Source organism: Meriones unguiculatus, chromosome 3 (genome assembly GCF_030254825.1).
Source record: "Meriones unguiculatus strain TT.TT164.6M chromosome 3, Bangor_MerUng_6.1, whole genome shotgun sequence".
Lineage (NCBI taxonomy): Eukaryota > Metazoa > Chordata > Mammalia > Rodentia > Muridae > Meriones > Meriones unguiculatus.
The window spans coordinates 102,333,630-102,355,001 of NC_083351.1; positions in this window are offsets into that span (position 1 = coordinate 102,333,630).

Genomic DNA, 21,372 nt, shown 5'->3' on the forward strand with positions numbered 1-21,372 from the left:
GATCAGTCCTGAGGTCTTGGGGGGCCCTGGAATTTCGGTGGGACCTCCAAATGTTATACCCAGTTCGCGAGCCCCCAAAAGATCTCCAGGAATCGACTCCGTTGCAAAACACATGAGGGTCTTTTTATTGTAAATTACAAGCTACAGCTTGGGCCTACACAGCCCCACCACCGAAGCGGTGGGAGCTGAGCGCGCCGCCCCCAGGTTAGTTGGGTGATATATAGATTCTGGTCCATCCCAGCATGCCCAAGGCAGGGGCAATTCCTGCCTGGCAAGCATCTATTGGTCAAGATGTTACATTTTGAATCGATTGGCTATAGGAAGGTTCCCAGACCATTAATGACCAGGTGTCCCTCCCTAGGGGGAGGGTCCAGTTTCCTAGCAGCTATATTTCTAGCTGGTGGGGAAAGAATGCAGCGAGGTAGCTCTCCCCTCAGGGAATTTGCTAACTGCTATACCGCACCTACTCTACTTAGTCTTAACGATCAATTGCTGCTTATCTTTTGGTCTCTCATTTCCCCCTTTCCCATGATCATTTGAAGACCCAATCTTGGGTCTTCCAGATATGACCCTTTGTATCTTATAAATTTATCTTTTTTTAATGGGATCTGGGGTCCCTTCAGGGTGGATATAGGGGTAGTAAGCCAAGGAGAACTATTATAGGGTCTCTCTAGGCTTTTAGCCCAGTTGCTGCAATATTAGTGTCCATTTCAGCTAAGCAGATGCCCAAGATAATAGCTAATGCCAGGGAGCCCCTTTTGACTTAGCTTTTCAGCCTGCTAGGGGGGGATTTGGGCGAAGATCTGTCTTCTGGAGCTTCTTTGATGCTGATCGTTGGACCGTAGGCATCAGGGGCTAGGGAGGCTGAAATGCCAGTCAAAGGCTGGGCAATGGGGAAGTCCCAAGCATCTGGTTAGTTGATACACCTGAAGAGGCAGGGAGCCATCATGTCAGTTTTCAGGAAGTCCAGATTTCAGCTTGCAGTCCACAGCTGATCCCGGAACAGAGTTAAATAGGTGAAAATCTGCTGAGACAAATTTAGACTGAAGACAGAAGTTAAAATTTGTCTATTAAATGGGAAAGATCAGGGAAAATCTCATCTGCGATCCTTTTGAGCTATGCCAAATCCAGGTCACATCTTGAAACTCATATGAAATTTTTTAGTACACAAAAGGAAATATACATAATTTTAAATACTCAGAAAAGTATCATATCAGCAAATCAAATATTTTGAGAGTAACAGGTAAAACTGCATCCCACTGAATGAGTATCAGTTAGCTGTTTGTTTTATAACCTTTATACACAACTTAAGTGTGTCCACAGTAACATTTTTTTTTGTGGGCATAGCTGTTGGTAATTAGTCACGAATGGAACTTGGCCATTTTTTATATACTCAGCATCTACTTTTAGCTCCCATTTTCATGTTTATACTGGAAAGTTAGGCAGAAATACATTACTGGCTTTAGTACTAAACCCTGGATGTTTGGACCTTTTTTTAACAAAGCAACTAAAAGGAATAGATTTAAGGTATTCCTGTGTCAAAATCTATCCCAGAAATGGCAGATATTAAGAATATTATAGTAAAAGCTATGACTTTTGGGTCAGATACACACATTAAACAGATGTTTTTAACATAACGAGAAGCACCTTTAAGTCTATCTCCAGAAGCCAACCAAAGGAAATTAAAATCTCAACCTGGTGACTGAATAATTGTATTGATCAATGCCAAAACTCTGAACTTTTAAAATCTTATAACATAAGCACAACAGTAGCAAAAAGGGGGGGGAGATCTAAAGTATCTCCCATTTTTAATCTGCTTTAAAATATTTTTTATCTCTTTATAACTTATAATTATATACTTTAAAAAATCTACTTAGACTCTCTAATCTTTTGCATTTATCAACCCTGAAACATTTTCTCAGACCAAATAACAACACTCTAGATTTTTACAACCTAAACTCCTGTATCCTCAGACCCTACATAAGCTCCATTTATTTATCTTAAGACACAGGCTACTAACATGAGTCCTGTGAGCAAGGCAAACCTGTTTTTCTTCTAAATAAGAGATCTAGTACCTAGTAGTTCTAGCTAGTGAACTGATCAATGAGCTAACAGTCGATCTAATTGTCTTCTCTCTAGCTGCAAAGCTACCATAAGCTTAGCATAGCCATCAAGGTGTTCAGAAACCCGAGAAGGATAAATTATAATCTAAATAAATATACCAATCCATGTGCCAACCAAAATGACAGGGATGACTAGTTAGTCCATTACCTAGGCAGTGTCCCTGGCTCCTGTGTCTCACGGCATCCTGAACAGAGGCAGTTCTGCCAGGCACATAAGATGAGAGACTGTTTCTGTGGAGAAAGAAATGAGAGAATGGCCTCACCTCGCCCTTAGCAACGTGAAACATTGACTTTAGGTGTCCACAGTTTTGGCTGGGCCCTAGCAGTGGGCCAGTTGAGGCAGTATTGCCCAGTGGTTAGCATACCACAATCCAGAGTCGAAGTCATCTGTCGTTGTGCCCAAACCTTCTCGGAGACCTTGGGGGAGCTACTGCCAGGATTTTGGGACTTTCTATCACAATAAGCTTACACATGTTAAAATGCCATATTCAGAACTCTGACAAGCTTGAGGGCCAGCATATCTGAGTTACTCTGTTTTTATCATCTGCTCTAAACTGTGTCCTATAAAACAGAATGTTATACTCTCTAGTTTTAGCATATTTCCAAGATGTATGTTCTAGAAGTATATATTTTAAGACAAATAGGCAAACTTTATAGTTATTTATCCTAGGCTTAACCTTAAAAAAAAAAAAACCTGAACAAAGAGACTAGGTGAGGCTCAACTGCAGTATTTAGCATGACTTTAAATCTGCTCTTTCTGAACTAAAATCAAAGCAAACCTTTTAATTGGATACAGTTCATAGAAAGGCTAGCAAATCTTGCTGCTCCTACCACTTGCATTAAAATTGAACAGTAAAAAGCTTTGCATTTAGCACTAATATGACTGAACATAACTGAGATACCTAAACAAAATGGTGGCAAACTCATAGCTCCACCCTCTTTATCTCCAGACCAGCATGGCGGCTGGCCATGTGTAACTGAACTCAGCTGGAAGCCCTAAACAAATATGGCAGCCAAACTATAGCTTCACACGCTCTCTATTGCTGAACTATCATGGCGGCTGTCCATGCTCTAGCATTAGCACAGGCTGTGACTGACAATACCAGACATAGCCATTAGGTGATGCTGATGATACAGCAAACACTGTGGAGCATCCATAATCTCCCACAACCAAAAGTGCTTAGTGATCAAATAAGTTTTAGAACCAACTGCGTAACAGAACAATTTTAAACTGTGAGAAATATTTTAGCCATACCAAACCTATCAGCTAGAATTTTTTCTTTAAAAGAGCATAAAAAACATTTTGCAATGAGGAATCACCAGCCCTTTAAATGAAGTACAACATATTTAAATACAGTTCTTTCTCAAATTATATTAACTCTCTGGCTTTTTATAACACATCCACTAACCTTCTGCAACATCCTATATACCTTTAGGTTCCTAGATTTTCTTTTCTGGCTTAACCAGACATTTTTACTTTTTTGCTTTTTCTCTTGCTTTTCAGACAACATAAAAACTCTTATCAAAATCCTGTCCATTCTGACATGATCCTGCTGAAGCCCAGAGTCTACGTACGATTTGCTTTCTATAGGCAAAGCAAAAACAAGTTACATTACTACAAAGAGGAGTTCTGAAACTGCCAAATTTTTTTAAATAACTTCCCTGTAGCAGATAACATAAATGTAACAAACAAACTCTAAGGAACTTAGAACAAGCTTTAAGGAACTTGGTGAAACTTCCTCTTTTCTTTGTCTCTGCCTTGGGCATGCTGGGATGGACCAGAATCTATATATCACCCAACTAACCTGGGGGCGGCGCACTCAGCTCCCACTGCTTCGGTGGTGGGGCTGTGTAGGCCCAAGCTGTAGCTTGTAATTTACAATAAAAAGACCCTCATGTGTTTTGCAATGGAGTCGATTCCTGGAGATCTTTTGGGGGCTCGCGAATTGGGTATAACAGAACCAGTACCGAATATTGCTAAATTAGCCAAGAACCTGAGACTCCATAAGCTATGGGCTCAGGGTAAAACCTACCACTACTATCAAACTAAAGGAACACAGCAATAAAATGATGCCCAATGGTGTATTAGTGTACACATTGAACAGTGGAACACAAAGCTCTCAGCAGAGAAGTTTCTTCTTGGAGTGGATGGTAATTAACACACAGACTCACATCTGGAAAACATTCAGAGAGTAAGAAACGTTGGAATGCTCAGCTCTAAAAGAAATGTATTTATCACACTATCCATTCAAACCTCGGTGATCTATTGTTGGGATCAGTAAGCAGGGATCTCTATGGCCAGCCCCAAGGGACCTGACAAACTGGTTATCAGGCATTTGTGAAGCCACCAAAAAGACTACCTGCTGATCACCTGGAACTACCTGCTCATGTCCTGGGTCACCTTATAAGAGAACTCCTGGTGCCCCTCCTCTCTCTCTCTTTCTCTTCTGACTCACCTCTCTGCGACCCCCTTTCCCTTCCCTTAATAAACCTCCCACGTGGAACCGGTCTCGTCGTGTGATTTGTGAACCCGTCGTGTAACCTTCATAGACGCACGTTTTCTAACATCCATGAATAGGAGAAAGAGGTAAGATTGTAAAAGCCAGAGGTGATGGATGACTGCAAGAAAGAGTATTTTCTAGACATAGTAAGGCTGATACACCTATGAGCTCACATAGGCTGTGTCAGCAGGCACAAGACCTGCACGGGTACAAAACAAACACCTGAGAAGGAGAAGGAGACACAACCACCTCTACCCCAGTCCTCCATAGCTTACCAAGAAGCTACTTTTTGTTTTGTTTTGTTTTTTTCTTCTGTTTTTTGTTGAGAGGACAAGACCATGAATTTGGATGAGTGTGGAACTGGGGAGGATCTAAAAGTTTGGGGGAGGGTGATTGTTTGAGTGAGAATGGCCCCCAAAGCCAGCCTCAAAGATTCAGATGCGTGGCCATCAGGGAGTGAAGCTATTTGAAAGGATTTGGAGGTGTACCCTTGTTGGAGGAAGTGTGTTACCAGGAGTGGATTTGATATTTTAGGAAGCCCATTCCAAGTCCAGAGTCTCTTTCTTCCTGCTGCCTGAACTTCCGGATGTAGAACTCTGAGCTACTTCTGAAGAGCCATGTCTGTCTGCGTGTCGCCAAGCTTCCAGTCATGGCAATGTACTAAACATGAAATGGTAAGCAACAATGATTAAATGTTTTCTTTTATGAGAGTGGTCATGGTGTCTCTTTACAGCAATAGAACACTGACCTACGTAGAACAAGAATAGGATTAAAATATTTTTAATTAAAAACTTCAACACTTCAATATAGATAAGAAAATTCTATAAATTTTAGTTGAGACTATAGTGGTTAGTTCAACATCATAGAAATAGCTTTTCATTAAGCTTCCTTTAATGTTTCAATAATTGTTTTTAAGAAAATCCATTCCTTTAGAGTCAAAAAACTAATCCCATCACCCCCAAAAGGCCCAGTAAGTATTGCAATGTTTGTTTATTTTGAATTTAAACTATTTTACTGGTTTAAAGTAAATGCAGAATGTTAACAATTTTGCAAGAACATAGAATTTGGAAGATGCTAGATTCACACATTCATAGCATGAAAACTGTCCTGAAGCATCTTCTGATAAAGGCTTTCAGTCATGCCCTACCGGAGCCTGCCAGCAGAGTTGAACGGTTCTTGAGTTGGGAGTGAGGATTAAAAATAATAAACTAACACAGGATGCATGGGACCTTTCCGAGGGGCTCTAGTAGAGACTAGACACCTGGCTTTATTTCAGACTGCTTTTAAGCCAGAGTAAAAGCAGCTTCAGTACAATGAGTTAAATTCACAAGGAGGTGAAACAAGAGGTGTGATTTTGACAAGGTTTCCCACCTGCTGTCTCAAACAAAAGGAGATAGACTTGGAAATTCTTCCTTGACTTCAGTGAAGGCCCGGTAAAAGCAGTCTTTCCATGGCTCCTAACAATCAATCCCCTTCCAAAAGAGTTTCTAATATATAGGATATTCAGAAAATACAGACGTTGCTGATTCTCTAATGAGAACATGCCAATAGGGAATTCAAGCACTTTTTTCCCTTTACTTTATACTTAACCCAATAAATTTCAATTATTTAGTAAAAGCACTGGTCTTCAAATTGCCAAAACAATGAAGAACATAATGGTGTGTGGAATACCTGGAAATTTGCCTTAGGGTTTTTTCCTCCTTTCCTTGATCTCCAGATAAAAGAGAGGAACCAACTCCAAGGAAGTCAAAGAAATTTCACAGGCTTTTGAAAGGTGTTTTTGAATCTTGGAAGGTATTATGTGAATGTAAAAATCCATTAGATATAAGGGTGATATTTCCAATGCTAACCTTCAGGCAGGTTGAACTGCTGATGTTATTTATGCCTGCTTTCCAGGCTTACACATTCCCAGTACGTGGTGGAGAAAATAATAAGGGCCATAAATAAAGCTGTAAATTGGCTGTAACAATTTCTGAGCTTTTCTCGGCGATTAAAAATGCTAAGACAGCTAGTGGTCTCTTTTATTAAGAGACCTTTCACCCAGCAAACAGGAAGACTGAGAATACAACTAAAGATTTAAAACTGTGCAGAAAAATGGAACAAGTGAAAATTAAGCTAGCAAACTAACTAGTCTTGATAAAATGACATCTAAAAAAGGAAATACCATGCAAGTAATAACATCAGCTTTTGAAATTTTTCTCCTATGATGATAAAGACTAAGGGTGAAGGAACTGAGGATGACAGGGTGGCTCCATTTTTTTTCTCAGACTCTATCTTAAGCTGACTGACCTTGGAGTGACTTAACCCCCACCTTTGGGTTCTGAAAAGGGCCACATAGCCCTCCACCCTGCAGGTTGTCATGAATGCCACAGAATGTGTTAATGGGTCCTCCACTCCACCCAGCAGGCTATCATACAGATACCTTAGATATTTGTCGGTTTGCCCAGGTGGCTTAGAACAAGTTGCCTAAAGGACATCTCGATTGTTTAACCCCCGACCCAAAACTTTCCCTTCCCTGTAACTGCAAGACTTGGAATTCCCTGCTTGCTATTTTTTCCTTTAAAAACTCTGCCCCCCTGAGATTCAGGGCCTTACTTTCTAACCTGCTGTGTCAGGGGAGATTGGAGGCCTGAGCTTAAGCTTGAATACAGATCCTCATGTGACTTGCAACATACTTGACTCCTAGTAGTCTTTTGGGTTCTCTTGAATCCGGCAGAACAAGTATACAGAAAACTTCCCCAAACATTGAAGTAGGTATAAGATTTACATATACAAATATGCATACACATATATACATATGCATACATTATTTTCAATTACAGTGTGATATTTCAGTGTGATCATGTTAAAAAGTTTAACTTTTATTTGACAAAGCTGTGATATCTCTCTCTGCATATGTGTGTGTGTGTGTGTGTGTGTGTGTGTGTATGAAATGCAAACTTTGGAGGCAAATAAAAAATAAACTAGATTTAGCATGATATTTTAACATACTATATTAATATATTTTCACTAATGTAGAGGTAAGACATGTTTAGAACATAATGAAATCTATTGGTATAGCAATTAAAATATTGTCTGAAATATATTATTGCAGATTTTGTTGTTACAGAAGAGTTTTTGTCTAATGGCATCTGCAGCCATGGAACTTGGACTCTGAAAGATGATCTCTCAGATTATTAATCTGTGTTGGTTATTTATTCTACTATTGTTAACAAGTTCAATCCACAATGTTGTTAGAAATAGGCAATGTATGTCACAAGCAATTCATAAATATTAGAAACATGTTGTAAGAGAATGCCATTAAAATAACAGATAGATAGCTCATTTTATGGAGAATTATGTAATTTCATTATATTACCAGTGCAAACTGTTAGGAGAGTATTAATTTTCATAAGCATATTGTAATATTTCTAAATTGAAGTAAAAATATGTTGGGTTTGCAGTTTTAAAGAGCATCTCAAATTAAGTTAGAAGGAAAATGGTCCATATAAGAGCAATTTTATGCAAACATAAGCAGAATCTAATACTTGGCCATCCGTAGAGAATACTAATGATATTCAGAGTCTAGATAGAGTCTATGTGTGAATTCTGAGGAAGTATGAAGGGGTATAGATCCATCTTTTTCTTTCAAATTCCAGAAACAAATGAGTGTTTGTTGCCTGAAGATCACCATCAGTGTATGATATAGTCAGTTGCTAGGTCTTTGTCTTTTTTATTTTTGTGAGGAAGGTAAAGGTATAAAGGTTGTGAACAAAAGCTGCCATGTTAAAATTACTGACAAGCCAATGTAATAATAGGAATGCACAGTATTTTCTTACTCACTTCAACTGGATTCAATCCAATTCAAGTTGACACATTTATAATCACTAATAAATATTGTAAAAAACTTGATTCATTTTAAACTATATTCATCTCAAGATAAAACACAACAAATGAAATTTTCACTATTAAATTCATATTAGAGAGTTTTTGTGATAAACATCACAAGGTATACAATTCTGAGCAAGGTTAGATGCACAGTGTGGTTGTGGATTCCACTTTTCCTTTTATTGCTCTGAAATCTTATGTTTGTCTCCTTGTTTTTAAATTTGAATCCCTTCTTTATATGCCCAACTGTCTAAAGTATAAAAGACTGCATTCTCACCCAATGAAAGAACAGTTGCTTATCACATTGCCTTTTAGTAAAGAGACATCTGTATGTCTTCTAAGACCCTTTATGTAGAAAGCAACATGACTTAGTGTTTAACTGGGAGCAGGAAAGCAAATATTTCTACATGTAGCAAGGAAAGTTAGCAAAACAAATGCTCAGGGAATACAAGCTGTTTTAAGAAGGTCACTGTTCTATTCATCTGTTATCTACGGTTAACATTCTTGGAAATGTCTTCCCCCCTTGGAGTAAGTCCCTGTGATAGTGTTGTCTATGTGAGGAGTGGACGGGAGTGCCAGGCTTTACACAGTGTAATCTCTTAGAGTCAGTCCTTTGCATCTGTCCTTCTCAATGACAGAAAATGATCTGAGGTTGAACTCTCATTCTTCTGGGATCGAAATTGGACAGCAGCTGATACTGGTGTTTCCTGAAAGGGAAAGGTAAGGTAATACTCACATTGTATTTTTAACTTCTTAAGACTGGATATTATATCAATACTATTCCAACTAGAGGAACATAAAGACCTAGTCTTTATCAATAGATTTAAATATTAAAGCAGTCTTGGTATTAGAAATTAGTGTGAGGGAATGAGGGAGTGGGATACAGCTGGGATACAAAGTTAATAAACTGTAACTAATATTAAAAAATAAAAAAATTAAAAACACAAGATTTAAAATATTGTTCAAATTACTAGTGCAAATTAGTTTTCATTTCCCAAAGCATCATGATACCAGAAATGTGTAAAGCCAACAATAAATAAATAAACACCCAAGACCAACAAAAAAAAAATAAAAATAGAAGCCAAGCTTTGATTATGTCCTATGAGCTCTTAAGTCATGCCTACATTAAACAACACTGGAATTGTTTGAACTTGGTTTCATGACAAAGAAAAGGACAGGAAATTAAGTCAGTGTTAGCCCTCTCTCTGCTCTCTTGTAAAACACAATAGAGACAACCTTTGTATTTAAAAGAAAAAAAAGAGCTGTCATTATGCTTAAAGTTCTAGGTATAAAACTGCCAGAAACGTAGCAGAATTACACCTGCTGCCTATAAATCTCATATGATGGGGTAAAAAAGATTGGATAGTCAATAATAATTTCAGTGGATTCCAATCTTGTTATTCCATAAAATTAGCTTACATTAAGAGTCCTTATTCCCACTTAAGTCATAATGAATGTGTTGGGTTTGTATCTAAACGGCGTTAGACTATTTTAAAAATGAAACACCCGAACTCTGGATCTTCAGTAATTTTCCCCTCTGTTTTTGTTTTAAAGTTCTGCATGAGTACCAAACCATCCCAAGTTCCTGTTTATTATGACCTAGGTTAAAAGCTATGAAGTTGTGACCATCTCCAGCATAAAAACATATTACTTCATATCTGTACTAAAAGTTTCCTCAGCCTAGATATATCCAAAGTCTCTTCTCATCCAAAGCGGAATCCTGAGCTGCTTAATCCAACTGCTTTATGTTCCCTCACCTTCATGCTCTTTCCAGAATCAGAAGGCTTCCTCCAGGCAGTCGCTGCCGTAAATTCACACATGAATGTGCAGAGATTAGTTTGCAACTTGAAATTTTTCTTAATTGAAAATTGTGGGCAATTTTTGAAACTCCCTGATATTTTTTGTAAAGATGTATAACAACCAGATCTATAGGTGAGTAAGGATTCAAGAGGAAGTTTGAAATCAGTTTAGCAGTGTAAGGATTATACGTTTTGGTGCCCTACATGTTTAAAAATATTTACCAAAAGTTTGCCTGAAAACACCAGTCTTCACTAGAGGTGCATTTAAATACAGAGCCTGTGGTATGAGGATTGTGAACTTTTATCTACCCTTACAGTAAATATGAATTTAAAATTCAGATGATTAAAAAAATTATACCAATTAAAAAAAAAGAAATTAGGCCCAAAACACAAGTTTTTACACATTTCCTCACAATCACCTATCAATTCAAAACATTATCAAGGCACATCAATACAAGCCATGAACACTGAAGCTTTCTAGTTAGCAGCATCATATTATACCAGATGTTTCAGAAGTCCAGACAAACTTTGATAAGTCCAGAAAAACTTATTATGCATAAGATACAAGAAAGATTGCATTGGGCTTTATTCTTCATATTTATTTTCTATGTGTTGGATAATGGACAACTTGTTTGGTAATTAGAGTACAACGTAGATGTATTTTCACTGATGTGTGGTATTCCCTTTGTTCCGATTATCAGTGTGTCTCTCATCCCTCTCAAACTGCAAGTAACCAATTTTCTTTTTACTATCTCCATAATTCTACCTTTTCTAGAACATCATGTAATTGAAATACTTCAATGTACAGCTTTTATAACTTTATTTCTTATCTTTAATAACATATATTCAAGGGATATTTTATTAAAATAAACAATCCATAATTACAAATATAGCACAAATGATTTTAATATTAAAGATCATAATTTCTTTTTAAAGTAATTTTCTTATATTTATGTGTGTATGTATGTGAGTGTGTGTATGAGTGTAGGTTCTACATGCAAAGTTCAGATTATCAAGCTTCACAGCAAGTGATTTTACACACCAAGCTTTTTACTGGCACTGTGTATCAATAGTTAAAAATTTTAGCTCATTTTTAAGTTAAAGGCTATAAGAACATTTGATATCCTCTACTTGCACTACATGGACATCCATACATGCTTTGCTGCTGTATTTGTAAAGATATTTTATTTGTGCATCACATTCATCCTTAAATGTGCTCATTTTTAATGCTTTTATTACATCTCAGTTCATATTTCGATTTCTACTCATCATTTCCCAGAGTAGTTCTCATTATTTCTTGCAATATTTTAAAAGTTTCTTGGTATAACTTCTTGCCTTCTTGATACTCACTCTAATAAACCATCTCGCTGATTCTCAGGGTATTCTATAGAATGTAATTCTGGCCATGTCTTCTTTCTGAAAAGAAATCATTAGTGATGTTCCACTCTGTGCCAAATAATGTCCAGTGGTCTGACCTGAATCCATCTTCTATTCCTGCTTTCACCTCATGTACTGCAGTTAAGGAGCTGTTCTCTCTGAATTTAACCTGTGTATCACTGACAATCACTATTTTACCTGCCACCTCAGTTTCTGCTTTACTCTAGTTCCTTTGACTGTACATACAATATTTATTCTATATGTTTGTGAACATCTATAGATTTGTATGCTGAGACCTAGTCTCAATGCAGTATTAGGAGGTCCAGGAATTATTAAGTCATGAGGGCAGAATGTTCACTGAGGAGATGAGGTCTTTGGGAATCTTGTTAGCCATTTTAAGTTCTATATTATGGCTTCCAACACAAAGTAACCAACTAGAAACTGACCCTCACCCATCATCTCTCAAACCACAGGAATAAAATAAAGCCTTTTTTAAGTTACTTTTTACCACAGAGACAAGAAAGGACTTATATAAATGCATACAGTGATAAAGGACAGATGTCAAAACCAGTTAATAACATCAAACTTCAAGGAGAGCAGTTATTTAAAAAGGAAGAAAACTGAGAAGGTTGGGGATTAGAAAAGCAGTGACAGTGAGTAGAATGTGAAGAAAGTGGAAGGCTGATGGAGCTGGAAGGTCATTCTGGAGTAATTTTTGTGGAATAATGCTTGTGGTAATGGAATAATGCCTGCATTTATAAGATGACCAAAATGGAAAATGAAAATAGAGATTTTCTTTTACAAGGCTTCATTGTAAATAGAGTGAAGTTGCATCTCTAAGTTTTTGCTTTCTAGAATGAAAAACCTACTGCACAATTACATGACCAAAGAGACAAAGATGAAGAAGAAGATGAAGAAAAAGAGGAGGAGAAAGAAGGGGAAAGGGAAGGAAAAGGGGAAATAGAAGAAAATGGAAAAAATAAGGGGAGGGAAGGGAAGGAAAGGGAATTGAAGGGAATGAAAGAGAAAGCCCCATTAGATAAAAGCAGCAAATGTATCACAACTTCTTTACCCATTCTTCAGTTGAGGGATGTCTAGGTCGTTTCCAGTTCTGGATATAACAAGTAAAGGTGCTATGAACAGCTAATTTCCTTGTTGTATGGTAAAACATTATTTGGGTATATGCTCAGGAATGATATTGCTGGGTCTTGAGGTAGAACTATTCCCAATTTCTTGAGAAATCACCAGATTAATTTCAAGAAAGGTTGTAAAAGTTTGCATTCACACCAACAATGGAGGAGTCTTCCCCTTTCTCCACATCCTCCCTAGCATGGGTTGTCAATTGATTTTTTTTTTAATTTACTAAATGGATATTTTTTTTTACAATTTTTTTCTATTTATTACAATTTATTTAATTTGTATCCCAGCTGTAGTCCCCTTCCTCATCTCCTCCCAATCCCACCCTCCCTCCCTCTTCTTTTCCCATGCCCCTCTCCCAGTCCACTAAGAGGGGAGGTCCTCCTCCCCATCTATCTGACCCTGTATCTCATCAAGACTGGTGGCATTGTTTTCCTCTGTGGCCTGGTAAGGCTGACCCACCCCTCAGGAGTAGGTGATCAAAGAGCCAGCCACTTAGTTCATGTCAGAGACAATCCTTGTTCTCCTTACTAGGAAGTCATCTGGAGACTGAGCTGTCATGGGCTACATCTGTGCAGGGGTTCTATGTTATCTACATGAATTGTCCTTGGTTGGAGTGTCAGTCCAAAAAACACCCCTGTGCCCAGATATTTTGGTCTGTTGCTCTGCTTGTGGAGCTCCTGTCCCCTCCGGGTCTTTCTATCTCCCTCTTCTTTGGTAAGATTCCCTGCACTCTGCTCAAAATTTGGGTATGAGTTTCAGCCTCTGCTTGGTGCTTTCTCAGAAAATTTGGAATAGTGCTACCTCACGATCCAGCTATACCACTCTAGGGCATATATCTGAAATATGCTCAAGTACACAAGGACATTTGCTCAACCATGTTCATAGCAGCTCTATTTGTAATAGCCAGACGCTAGAAACAACCTACATGTCGCTCAACAGAGGAATGGATCCATTGTGGTACATTTACACAATGGAATACTACTCAGCTATTAAAAACAAAGAAATCATGAAATTTGAAGGCTAATGGTGGGAACTAAAAGAGATTATCTAGAGTAAGGTAGCCCAAAAGCAGAAAGACACACATGGTATATACGCATAAGTGGATATTAGACATATAATATAGGATAAACATACTAAAATCTATACTATTAAAGAAGTTAAACAAGGAAGACCTTAGGGAAGATGCTCATCTTCATTAAGAAGGACAAATTCGATAGATATTGAAAGCAGGAGAAGACAGGGAACAGGACAGGAGCCTACCACACATGGCCTCTGAAAGACTCTACTGATGAAGGATTTTTTTTTTTTTTCTTAACTAAACTGGAACTTAGGACCACATAGGAGATGAGCCTATGGCTGTGTCTGTGAAGATGTTTCCTGAGGATTTATTCCTAGTGAGGGTGGGACCTTCTCTTGGAATGAGGTATCAGACTGCTTAGAAAGGTGAAAGTAAGCTGAGCACCAGTAAGATCTGCTTAATCTTCCTGACTGCGGTTCAGTGGGCTCAGCCCCTTCCTGCTCCTCTCCTGACAGTACGGCTATCTCTCCCCAACCTCTAAAACCAAATAAACCCTTTTTTCTCCCCCTTGCTTCTTTCCTGGTATTTAGTCACAGTAGCAAGAAAAATAACTAATACAGTTCCTTACCAAAAAATAAAAAAACATGTATGTCACATATCTAGAAATAAAAACACAGTGGATGAACTGTTAATATGTATCTTAAGTATTTTAAAATAAAAATACTAGCCTATGGTTACTTTTTGCTTCATCATTTTGCTTTTCAAGGATTTACTACATGCTGTATGCATTTTTTATACTAATATAATACTTTTTACAGTGCCATAGTTTGAAATACATACCTTTCAAAACAATTTCATATAAGTATAGTAAATTTTGGATAGAGAAAAGGCTCAGCAGTTAAGATCACTGACTATTCTTCTAGAGGACCCAAGTTCAATTCCTAGTACCCACATGACAGCTCACAACTGTTTGCAACTCCCGGTACAAGGCTTCCGGCACCAAGACACAGATTGCATACATACGTGCAAGCAATCACATTAAATAAAAATATTTTTAAAAAACCTTTAAAAAAAGAACAGTAAAGAGCACCCCTGTGCTCTTTCCAACTTTGTGTTACCATTTCTTTTTTTTTTTACATAAAATATTTTAATTATAGGCAAACTCAAAACTAACATATAAATTCCAGCTTAAAATATGTATTGTCAAGTAATTTAGGGGTACTGAATACAGCATCACATGTATAATGAAGATAATATCTATTATAGATTTCTTTATAATCACCTATATTTTACATGATTACTATATATGTTTCGTTCATTAAACATGTAAAATATGTTAATTTACATCTCATGCAATTCCTCAGTTCACACATTTTGGGCCGTTTATAGTATGTTCTTACTATATGATCACATGTACCACACATATTCCACAACAGAAAAACTATATAACATACGTCATTTTAAGACATCAAATTTAAGACTTTTTAAAAATTCTTTATTAATTACACTTTACTCACTTCGTATCCCCCCTGTGGTTTCCTCCCTCCTCCCATCCCAACCCCTCCCTTCCTCCACCCTCTGCATGCATGCCCCTCCCCAAGGCCACTGATAGGGGAGATCTTTTCCTTCCTTCTAATCCTACTCAATAAGGGGCTGGAGAGATGGCTCAGTGGTTAAGAGCACTGTCTGTTCTTCCAGAGGTCCTGAGTTCAATTCCCAACAACCACATGGTAGCTCATACCAGCTATAATGGAATCTGATGTCCTCTCCTGTCATGAAGGCATACACACAAATAGAGTACTCATATGTATAAATACATAAATCTTTAAAAAAATTTTAAATATCTTTGACAAGATCCTCAACAATTCAAACCCACCTAGAAACAGTGTTTCTTTACCTGTGAGGAGTCTTGCAAACTGATTTGCAACCTGTTAAGATATGTATGTATAGCAACTAATGACCTCTACTGTAAACCACAAAATTTGAATGGTAATGGTAGGCTAATACTGGACCATTAGTCCTAAGTAAGACAGCCCTCTGGTGAAGGATGTTGGCCATGAAATTTGTAAATGTGGTATAGGTTACAAGAGAAAGCAATGTACCTTCTATTGGATATTTTTTTGTGAACATAACCTTCTTTTAAAAAATTGACAGCTTTAAAACTTGAATTTGTAAGACTTGGGTGAAGAGGATACGTTGCCATGGTTGCCTGGGAAGATGGCCTTGGTTGTCTAGTATCAGCTGTATTCCTATGGTTCCTCATGGAGATCATACTCCCAGGTTGCCACTGTAATACTCCTTGACAAATTGCCTAAAGGATGTGTAGGAATACTTTCCACTTGGAAAATTAATGCATTATGTGTATTTCTAAGTGTGATAAGTACCAATGTTATATAGTAATGAGGTTTCACTTGGCTTGGGGACTCACAGAATAGAATATTGTAGTAACTTCTAATCCCCAGTTGGGGTAAAAGTACTATTTCTCCAAACTGTCTCACCAAATGTACCCTAATGTTTACAATTGTTTTATATTTTAAGAAGCATACATAAGCACATAAAAATCTTCTTCTAAGAGGCTGTACTAAAGTTGAAATAGTGATAGTGGTTTTTAAAGAAGAGGTCAAATAACTGTATGGAGTGATATAAAATATAAATCTACTGGTAAAACTGTATGGAGTGATATAAAATATAAATCTACTGGTAAAACTATACCGTCAATGTGATGGTGCAAGATGTCAAGGAAAGGGAGAGGAGAAACTTGTCTAGCTGACCCCTTAACCATCAGAATCTCCATAACCAGAGACAGCAGCCCCATTAAGTGAAACAGCACCCAGTGTGAAAGATAGAAGCTTGGTGAGGTTGGCTTGCATAGGAAGGAGTCTTATTTCTTGATGAGCATAATTAAAAATTATTAAACATTTTTAATGAAAACACGATTTGACAGAAGGTTAAAAATTATTACTCAGACTGTGCTGTGGAGACAGCCTGCAAAAAGGAAAGAAAGGGACAAAGAGGCAGATACACTTATCAACTATAAAAATGTGAATGCAATTTGAAAGATAGTGAAGTAGTCAGAACCACTGGAAATAAATATGTAATGGATAATAAATGTGCAAAACCATCACTGAAGCTCCATGGCCCTAGAAAAAGCATTCTAACTGAATATTCACAGAGTTTAGTTTTGCACAAGTATTTGAATGGCTTTTTTTCTTTTTTAATTTATGTTTTAAATTTATTACAATTTATTTACTTTGTATCCCAGTTGTAACTCCCTTCCTCATCCCCTCTCTCCCTCTTCTCCTTCCATGTCCCTTCCCTAGTCCACTGATAGGGGAGGCCCTCCTCCCCTTCCATCTGACCCTAGCCTATCAGGTCTCATCAGAAGTGGCTGCATTGTCTTCCTCTGTGGACTGAGAAGGATGCTTCCTCCTCAGGGGGAGGTGATCAAAGAGCCAGCCACTGAGTTCATGTCAGAGACAGCTCCTGTTCCCTTTACTAGGAATCCCACTTGGACACTGAGCTGCCATGGGCTACATCTGTGGAGGGGTTGTAGGTTATCTCCATGCATGGTCCTTGGTTGGAGTATCAGTCTCAAATTAAATCAAATTAAATCTCAGATTCATATTAAATCTCAGCATTTAATACTCTTCTGGGTAGAGTCTTTCAGAGGCCCTCTATGGTAGGCTCCTCTCCAGTTCTCTGTTTTCTCCCTCTTCCAATGTCTATTGTGTTTGTCCTTCTAAATGAGAATTGAGCATCTTTCGTAGGGTCTTTCTTATTGTTTAGCTTCTTAAAGAGTATAGATTTTAGTATGTTCATCCTATATTATATGGCTAATATCCAGTTATGAGTGAGTATATATGATATATGTCATTCTGTTTCTGTGATACCTCACTCAAGATGATCTTTTCTAGTCCCCAGCATTTGCCTGCAAATTTCATGATTTCCTTGTTTTTAATAACTGAGTATTGTTCCATGTGTAAATGTTCCACAATTTCTGTGTCCATTCCTCAGTTGAAGGGCATCTGGGTTCTTTACAGAACCTGAAGGAACAAATCTCAATTTCATATGGCAAAACAAAAGCCCAGAATTGCCAAAACAATCCTGCACAACAACAGATTGTCAGTATGTATCCCCATTCCTGGTCTCAAGCTGTACTATAGAGCAATAGTAAAATGCATGGTACTGGCATAGAAACAGAATGGTGGATCACTGGAATTGCATAGAAGACCCAGGAAGAAACCCACACAGCTACGGTTAACTGATATTTGACAAAGGAGCAAAACCCATTTAATGGAAAAAAGACAGCCTCAACAAATGGCGCTGGTCTAACTGTTTCTACATGTTTATATGTAGAAAAATGCAAATAGATCTATATTTATCACCCTGCAGAAAACTGAAGTCCAAGAGGATCAAAGACCTCAAACATTAAATCAGACACACTAAATCTGTCTGAATTGTTTCTTAAACCTACCGTGTGATATTTTCACTTGTAATTTTATTAAAATAGTCAGTTTATTTTTTTATCTTTTTTATTTTTTATTAATTACAGTTTATTCACATTATATCTCCCTATAAACCTCTCCCTCCTCCCCTCCCAGCATAAGTGGGAAATAGTCAGTTTATTTTTTAAAGAAACAAATAAGAAGGGAATATAGGAATATATTACAAAAAGAGCAGGGGATGAATAAGAGCCCAAGGCATTCAGTAGATGGAAGGATATTTTTCAGAGACATTTTTAATTAAAAGAATTCAAAAAAATATTTACATAATTTCCCAGTAAGTAATCTATTTGTATAATTTCTAACTGCTCCCCCTCCTGCTTTCTTCCACTCACTCTTCTTTTTAACTATTACTTTTATACATACAGAACAACCAGCACATACATACAAATATAACCTGACGAGTTCATTTCGTTTTGCTCATTTGTCTATGTATTTAGGGTTGAAAACTTGAGCCTGGACAACCTGTCAGGGATATCATACTTACAAAAGATTGGTTCTCTCTCTTTTGGAAGACATTACTTGCCTATACTTCTTCATCAAGTGGTATGTCCTTGTGAGGTTTCCCCCATTTACCTTGGATTGTGTAGTGGAAATTTTGTTTATGTTATATAAATATGTTTTTCTTGTAATTCCAAGTGTGACATGCAGGAATCCACAGCTGATAACTGCCCTTGAGAGGGTGTGTGTTAGCTGGAAACTGACTTGTGCAGAGGGTGTGGTTTTTGCCTAAAAAACATCCTGGTGGGGACTATGAGAAGGTATAAATAGGAGCCAAGAGAGAAAGCTTGTCTTCAAAACTCTCCTAGAGAGAAAGGCTTCAAAGAACATTTCAAGGAGGTTGCTATTGCCCCTGTTGCTGGTGCAGGTAGTTCTTGTTGCTATTTTTGCTCTTTTTGAATTGCTGTTTTGCTGGTCTTCTGGTTTGCTGGATTGCTGGCTATCCTGAGAACAAAGAGTGGAATCTCCCCAAGGAACTACAACTAAAGAGATCTACATCCCCTGTCCCCACTAACCTCGTTTCTCTCCTACCTAGGAACTGGAAGGAAGGTAGAGGATTAAGATAGCCCAAATAAAATAGATTTTTAAAAAATCTAAATCTACAGGATTGTCAGCTGATGTTCAATTACTATTTAGATATTGTTGAGAGCTGAGGATGAACAATCTCTGAGCCTTTGATGCTGGGTTGTATTGTAGATGTACCAGTTGAGATTGGGTACTACAGTCAGTTGTTCTTTTCATTTTGATTAATGGTGGATTGCTTTTTGAAGAAAGGGTAAGTCAGCCTTATTGACAGATTTGATGGACACAGCAAGCTAATGAGAGAAATGTGAAAAATCAGAATGGACTTTTTATTAGTGTTTCTAAATAGACTCCCTTGGGGTCTTGTTCCTATCTGTCCCTTCCAGCCTCAATAAATATTTGATTAACTATTCTCAATATGTTTCTCATTACTCCATATTTTTGGTATGTTGATTTCATTCATTTTCTTTCTAGATTTCATTTAAATTCTATGTGAAATACAAACTCTGTATATCTCAGAATCCAAAGAGCTCTTTGTTTACATCTCTTTAGCAATGACATCTTCCTGAAGGACCAGAGGCATGCAGACCTACTTGCTGTCATGAATGATTTGTGATCTCTTAGCTCATAGCTTTTCTTTTATTAAGTATGTCATAATGTTGGCAAATTTAGGCCCGAGAAACCAGTGCAAATTTTCTATATATTCCTATTGTTTTAGAAACTCTCTTTTGTCTTTGACCCAAGCATTTCTTGTCTTTTATAATCTCTATACAACTATTACAATGTAAATTGTTTTATTGCACGTAAATCTCAGAGCCTTCACAGTCTTTGACACTCATTACCAAGGAAATCTATGAAGTAAGAAGGCAACTCACTCTTTCTTCATTCTTACGCTAGACTTGGGAAATTTTTTAGTATAGTCTTATTGTACCTCAAGTTTAAGGTGGGTTTATAATGTTCTCTTTTCCCTTTTCTAAGAAGTGAGATTCCTCCCGCCTCTGATTTACTTTTTCAATTCATTTCTTTTGTTGTTTCTTCTTAAGGGGAATATATGTACAAAGAAAGAATGTACTATTGAAGTGTTTGGCCACAGAATTAGAGAGTGTAGCTTTAAATACCAGTTGTGACCCACAACAGCCATGTGAGCTTAGGAAGCATATTTTCCTTGCATGGAATGTACTGATTGACATTCTCTAAGGAAGTAGACCTTTTATCAAAATTTCTACAGACTCTTTAACTTTGCTTGACTAAAATACCAGGATCCAAGAAAGATGGAATGTTACAGGTTGAGAAGTAAAATCGTTTTGTTATATATCAAGTTTTTAATAACTACTAAATTCAAAACATTTTGTCTATGAAATATCCTTTTACGTACTTTCAGGATATATCACTAAGCCAAGCAGGAATTAAGCTTCCAGCAGCATCAACTTTAAAGATGCTATGACATGTGATTCTTGATGCCTACATAATGCCATTGTCAGTTCATTTATAGATGTGTTAGTTTGTAGCTGTCTTTGTTCTGTGTTTGTAAAAGTTCTTGTAACCCTTTCCATAGCAGAACTTGTCTTATAGGTTATCTCAAGTTCACGGTCTCAGGTCAGATCACTTGCATTTGCTACAGAAGAAACATATTTTTTTCTTTAAAGCAGGGTTACTTAATATTAGCAAATATTATGGGGAAAAGTATTATGGATCAAATAAATAGGAAAGCAACATTTTATTAAATATTAGCAAATACTGACCGATATTAATTAAATAAAGTACTTTCACAATTCTGTATTAATAAAAAGTAAGAAAGTTTTATTTTATTGTTTTTACCTTGCATATGCATAACAGTTTTCAGTAGTAAATATTATACTGGCATCAAAATAAACAACCCAGCTTTATTTGTAATAACCAGAAGATGGAAACAAACCAGATGTTCCTCAGTTGAGGAATGGATACAGAAATTGTAATACATTTACACAATGGAATACTACTCAGCAATTAAAAACAAGGAAATCATGAAATTTGCAGGCATAT